The sequence below is a fragment of the Felis catus genome, chromosome X (genome assembly GCF_018350175.1).
Source record: "Felis catus isolate Fca126 chromosome X, F.catus_Fca126_mat1.0, whole genome shotgun sequence".
Taxonomy (NCBI): domain Eukaryota; kingdom Metazoa; phylum Chordata; class Mammalia; order Carnivora; family Felidae; genus Felis; species Felis catus.
Window position 1 is genome coordinate 37580682 of NC_058386.1, and position 6717 is coordinate 37587398.

At 42.1% G+C, this 6717-nt stretch overlaps 1 non-coding gene across 1 annotated transcript; it reads left to right on the top strand.

The window, feature by feature from the left end:
• The first annotated feature begins 663 nt into the window (after positions 1-663).
• LOC111558818 lies at positions 664-768 on the top strand. Its single transcript, XR_002739955.1, has one exon. It is a non-coding gene; the product is annotated as a U6 spliceosomal RNA (small nuclear RNA).
• Positions 769-6717: the final 5949 nt, after the last annotated feature.

Here is a 6717-nt window from a genome sequence, read left to right on the forward strand (position 1 = left end):
TGATAAAGGATCACTTTATCAAGAGTATGTAAAAAATCAAAAATATGTATGCACCTAATAACAGAGTCTCAAAATACATGAAACAAAACTGATAGAATGTCAAGAAGAACTAGATAAATCCACCAATACAGTAAACAATTTCAATATCCCCTCTCAATAATTGATAGACCAAGTATACAGAAAATCACTAAGGATAGAAAAAAAAGCCTAACAGTAATGCTAACCAAAATGACCAAATTGATGTTTATACAGAACATGCCACCCAAAGACAATAGTTTTTGTCAAGGACACATGGAACATTTACCAAGGTGAGCATATGTTGGGCCCTAAAATAGTTGTCTCAATAAATTTAAAGTGTTCATACCTACAAAGTACATTCTCTGACTACAATGGAATTAAATTAGAAGTTAATAATAGGAAAATCTCCAGAAAATCCCTAAATATTAGGAAACTAGTCCACTTCTAAAATACTCATGGGTCAAAAAAGAAATAAAAAGAGAAATTAAAAAGTATCTTGAACCAAATAAAAACGAAAGCACAACTTTTTGTGGGATGTCACTAAATAATATTTAGAGAAAATTTATGGCACTAAACACCTATATTAGAAAAGGAGAAAAGCCTCAAATCAATGGCATCAGTTTCAACCTTAAGAAACTAGAAAGAATGCTCACTTCGGCAGCACATATACTAATATTGGAACGATACAGAGATATGCATGGTCCCCTGGGCAAGGATGGCACACAAATTCGTGAATCCTTCTATATTTTTAGAGTATTACGCTAAGTGAAATACATCAGGGAAAGACACATACCATATGATTTCACTCATATGTGGAATTTATGAAATGGAACAAATGAACATGGGTGGGGGGAAGAGGAAAACCAAGACAACTATAGAGACCAAATTGATGGGCCTGGAATCAGTATTTTCTTATGTTTCCAGATGATTCCAATGTGTAGCCACGTTAGAGAACCATCGAATGACTTCAGTCTCCTAGCTGTCCCTTCAATGTTCCATGTTGGTTCCCAGCTCCAAGTGGTCTTCATGCCTTCACTACGTGATGAAATGCTACCTTCATCTCTAAATACTATCCATCATCCAAAGTACATTTTAAGTCCTGCCTCACCTACATATCTTTCCCTAGCCAGTTTATCCTTCAGGATATTTTCCTTCTTTCTACATCATCTTTATTAGCAAGGCATCCTCCACACCTCCCTTAGTAATCTATAGTGAAACTTTTTAAAAAATTTCTTTCCAGGGGCACCTGGGTGGCTCAGGCAGTTAAGCGTCCAACTCTAGATTTCGGCTCAGGTCATGATCTCACAGTTTGTGGGTTTGAGCCCAGCATCAGGCTCTATGCTGACAGTGCAGTGCCTGCTTGGGATTCTCTCTTCTCTCCCTCTCTCTGCCCCTCCCCAGCTCGCTCTCTCTGTCTCTCTCTCTCTCAAAGTAAATAAATAAACGTAAAAAAAAATTTTTCTTTCCGTACTTAATTGCTTTTCTCTTTCCACCCACCCTTGAGCTCCTGGGTTTTAATTTACACATGTTCTTAACGTGAAGGGGTTCTTCCCCTGAAAATTATGTTTGTTCTATTTTGAAAAAGTTCAGTGTGGCAAACAGATTTTAAGGTGACTTTAATAATCTCTATCTTCTTGTGTTCATGTCCTTATATAATCCTCTCCTTTGGAATGTGTGTAAAACCTATGACTTGCTTCTGATCAATAAAATATGACAAATGTGATGGATGTCATCCCAATGTTTATGTTACGTTATATAAGACTCCATCTTGCTAGTGGTCTCTTTCTTTTTCTGTCTCTCTCTCTCTCTTCACTGCTGGCTTTGAAGAAGCAAGATTCTATTAATCCTACAGCCCCAAGAAAATGAATTCTTCTGGTAGCCTGAGGGAGCTAGGAATCAAATTATTCCCCACTCAAACCTCTGATTCCTGGCTGATCCTTTGATTTCAGCCTTGTGATACCCTAAACAGAGGACCAAAGTAAGCAATATCCTAACTTCTGACCTACAGAAACTGAGATTACAACTGAATCTTGTTTTAAGTTGCTAATTTCATGGTAATTTGTTACTCAGTGATAGAAAACCAATACATATTTTGGTACAAAAAGTAGGCTTTGCAACTTAGCAGTAGATAGACTCTGGAAGAATCTGGAGGAACATTATAGAGAAAGCCTAAATTGCCTTGAGCAGACTTCTGGACTGTTAGTAGATTTTGCCAGTAGAAATCTGGAATTGGAGGATGCTGTTGGTGAGGGCTCAGATGAAGTAAGGAATATGTTTTAGGAAACGAAAAGGAGAATCTTTGTTATGTAGGGGCTGAAGGCTCAGAAGAATGATTTCCTATTGTTATATGCAAAGCACAACTTATAAGTGGTGAACTGGATTATCTAACTAAGGAGATTCACCAGTGAAGTGTTAAAGGTATTGCCTAGTTTCTTCTTGGTGCTTGGAGTAAAATGTGAGAGGAGAGAAGTAAATTGAGGGAAGAACAAAAAAGAAAGAGGACTTGATGATCTTGGAAACCCAGTCTTTTCAGATGGCAAAAAAGATGCTAATTTAAGACAGCTTCATCTAGAGAAAATGTTGAAGAGTGGAACCCTACAAGCTCTTGCTAGAACATCAGAAAGGTAAAAAAGTCAGAGTGTTCAGTCATACAAAGGATTGTTTCAAGAGATGGAGGGAGGATCATAGATCCTCTCAATCAAACTGGAGTCTTTCTCAAAAGCTTCTATGCCCTCTCAACAAGAGGTCCAAATAGAGAAGGGATTGTTTGGAAAAAATCTGTGGGTGTGGCTTTTGTCTACTGGAGTAAACCCCTTTGAAATCCATGGAACACCCACAAAGTTCCTGAGAAAATTGTCTCATAATAAACACTGCCAGCTTGAACTGAAAAGGAAAAAGAGAGTACAAAATGGAGAGGTTGTTGGATCCCCAAAATCACACTGGCAGAGCGCAGGCTGATAAAACTAATAAGCTGAAAACACATGCTAGCTTTCATGAAAAAGGAAGGACAACGACCACAGAACCAAGAGCCCAGAGGGTGGAGCTGAGAGCCATGAAGAATGATTCCCAGACTGAAATCTAATCAAGTAACTTGCATTATTTGCCTGGCTGGATTTCAATATGGCTGTGGACCATTGACTGACTCCTTTTTACTTTCCATTTTGTCTTTTTTTTTTTTTTTTTTTTTTAGAGGGTAGGGAGAGGGGTAGAGGGAGGGAGAGAGAGAATCCACACTGAGCATGGAGCCTGACACAGGGTTCGATCCCACAACTCTGGGATCATGACCTGAGCCCAAATCAAGAGTCGGATGCTCAACTGACTGAGCCACCCAGGTGCCCCCATTTTGTCCCTTTTTGAACTTCAATGTCTACAGCTGTTGTGCTGTGCCTTCTCACCATTGTACGTTGGATATGCTGAGAGCAGGTAATGTGTCTCTTTAGTTTCACAGATCTGCAGATGGAAAGCAATTGTAGCTCCAGGGCTGTGCTTAAGTCATGACACCCAGGAGCCTCCTCTATACTTGGACCTGATTTAAATTAGGAGATTTTGGACTTTGGGCTGATGCTTTAATGCCATGAGATTTTTGGGAAACTTTGGACATGGGTAAATGTATTTTCCATGTGAGAGAGACATGAATAATCACTGGGGGCCAGAGGGAAGACCATAGAAGACTTTAACATGGCTCTTAAGATCCTCACCTCCCTCTGTTCACACCCTTGTATAATTCTCTATCCTCTGTTTGTGTGTGGGTGAAACCTCTGACTTATTTCTAAACCAATAGAATGTGTCAAGGTGATAGGTTGTCACTCCCATGATTGTGTGATGTTATATTAAACTCCATTTAGCCAGAAGTTTCTCTCTCCACTACTGACTTTGAAGAAGCAAGCTTCCATGAACCCTATAGCCACAAGGAAATGAAGTCTGGCAACAATGCGAGGGAACTTGGTAGAAAATCCTTCTCCAGTCAAGCCTCTGATGGGAACCCAGTCCTGGCCAATACCTTAATTGCAAGTTTGTGAGAGACTAAAGCAGAGGACCCTGTTAAATCATGCCCAGACCTGTGACCCACAGAAACTGTGAGATAATGAATGTGTGTTGTTTTAAGTTAGTAAATTTGTGGTCATTTGTCATGCAGAAATGGAAAACGAATACGGTCAGACTTTCCACTGCTGTATTTTAGTCACCATTCCTACTCAGGTAAACCACAGGGAAATTATGAGATGATATTTGCCTTCTATTTTCGAACTTTGCTTGTAGTCTCTTTATCATGCACACCCTTGCCTGTTTGGACATTGGGAGTTGAAGCTACATTTCCTGACCCTTAGAGCAGTGGTTCTCAAATTTTAGCACGCATCTAAATCACTCAGAAAGCTTACAAAAACACAGTATTGGGCCCCACCCCTGGAGTTTCTAATTCAGTGCATCTTGCGTGGGGCTCAAGACTCTGCATGTCTAATAAGTTCCCTGGCTGCTGGACCAGGACCAATATTTTGAGAACTTCTACAGACTGTCTCTACTACAGTTCCTCTTTCTATGGCCTCCATGATATACATTTTTTGCAGTTTGCTCTGACCCCTTTTCTCATGATGATTGATATCGTAAGCTGCTGGAATTTCCAGATTCTGGCTGGCAGTTGCTATGGCAACACACACAGGGTTGCCCTGTGCTTGGGGCCCTGAGTGAGGACGGCACCAGATGAATCACTGGCATAAGTGACTTATAAGTGGCATGGATGTTTCTCTCGAGTCGTCCATTTCCTTCTGTGACCTCATTCCTGGTTCCTTCCCTTTTCTGGTAATGTGTTTTTTGAGTTTCGCTCAAGATTCTTCTCTATATGTGGTAATAACAAAACGTTAGATGTATGCAGTCTCCACATTTATAAGACAATATCTTTTGCAGCACAAAACTAAATTGTATCAACATCGCAACCCTCTGAGACATGCTGTGTAGGCCTTATTATTCCCATTAACAGATAATGAATAGAAGGCTCAAAAACCCTCAGGTAACTAAGATTGTTAGTTAGATTGTGACTTCTGTCTGTCACGCCAGACAGAAAGTGACAGAGGCAAGTCTGGAATCCAGAACTCCTGATTTCTCCATTAGCCCTGGGATTGCCGAGGGACCTGGCAGAAACCAGAGTATGGTCAAAAGGATAACTAGAGACAGCTTACCAGAGAGAACTAACAAGCGATGGTGAGGTACCCCAGGATGAGAACGTAGCCTGGAGGGTCAAGGGGACAGAGTGGTTAAATAACCTTAAGGGACAGCTATAGTACCAGCGGGTATCTAACAGGAGCTGTGGCCTTCGGGGAGGAATGCAGATCAATGCAGATCAGGTCAAACCACGGATCAGCAGGAAGGGGGCTGGGACAATAAACAACCAACTTCTCTTCCCAGCATACGAGGGAGGCTTAGGATGAGGCAGAGACATTTTGCGTTGTTGCTGTCCCATTAGGAGGCCGTTGCAGATTTCTGAACAGGGAGCAATACCTGAAAATGGGGTATTAAGAGAACTGGCCTGACAGTGGGATACAGGGCAGATGGGAGGGAGGAGATGCTGGAGGGACAGAGATGAGTTAAAAGGATGGTTCAGAACTTAGAGCAGCTTCCATTTCTGGCCACACTGCAGTGGCCCTGAACAGAACAGGGAAGGAAAGACACAAGAGAGTTGTACGGAGGGAGGAGGGGCACTCCTCCATCCCCAGGACATGTTTGTTTAAAAGAATTATCCTCAGGGTGCCTGGTGGCTCAGTCGGTTAAGGGTCCGACTTCGGATCAGGTCACGATCTCGCAGTCTGCGAGTTCAAGCCCCCTGTCGGGCTCTGTGCTGTCGGAGCCCGCTTCAGATCCTCTGTCCCCTTCTCTCTCTGTCCCTCCCCAGCTCACTCTCTCTGTCTCTCTCAAATGAACTTAAGGAAATGAAAATAAAAGAATTATCCTCATATACTTGGAGTTTGAAGTCCTTCACAGGCTTTAAGTGGGGTATGACTGGCCTTTTGGTTTTTGTTTGGGTTCCTGAAAAGCAAACTCAGGGAGAGAAGGATTTGAGTCTTAGTAGGTATTATCACCTACTACCACCACACATCTCAGGAGCATCCCGTTCGAGAGGCAAAGGACCTGGAACATTTGTATACCGACTCCTGAGTATCATTGATTGAGAGTTGCTCTTGGGGAGTGTTAATTCCTGACACATCCAGCCAGCCACGTGCACAGGCAGAGTGACCATCCGTGGCTTGGGACATGGCCTCCTGACCCGGAGATGTGGATGTTGGCAGTTGGAAGTCATTTTGAGTGCAGTGAACTGGGTGTGGGCGGGGCATCGACAACACCTGCTACATTGTCATTTGCAGGATGGTGCTCATCAGCTCTGTGGTCTCAACCCACTTAATACAGTGCCCTAAGCTGTTATTTCCAAACAATTCTACTCGATCGCGTACAAAATCAAGCCAGCATGGTGGTTTTGAAGGTTATAGCACTGTTGAACAAATACCATACCGGGCAGTGGAATGTGTAGTTAAATGCAGGAGGTAAATTTTGATAATTTTTTAAGGTTCTGGGGAAGGGAGTGGGAAAGATATATTGCCAAATTGCTGGGGGAATCAGCACAACTAACATATCAGTTGGAAGTTAACCAATGATTTGTACCCAGGACTCTGAGCCGTCAATCCAAAAGCAAAAAAGGAACACGATCTGCAAGGA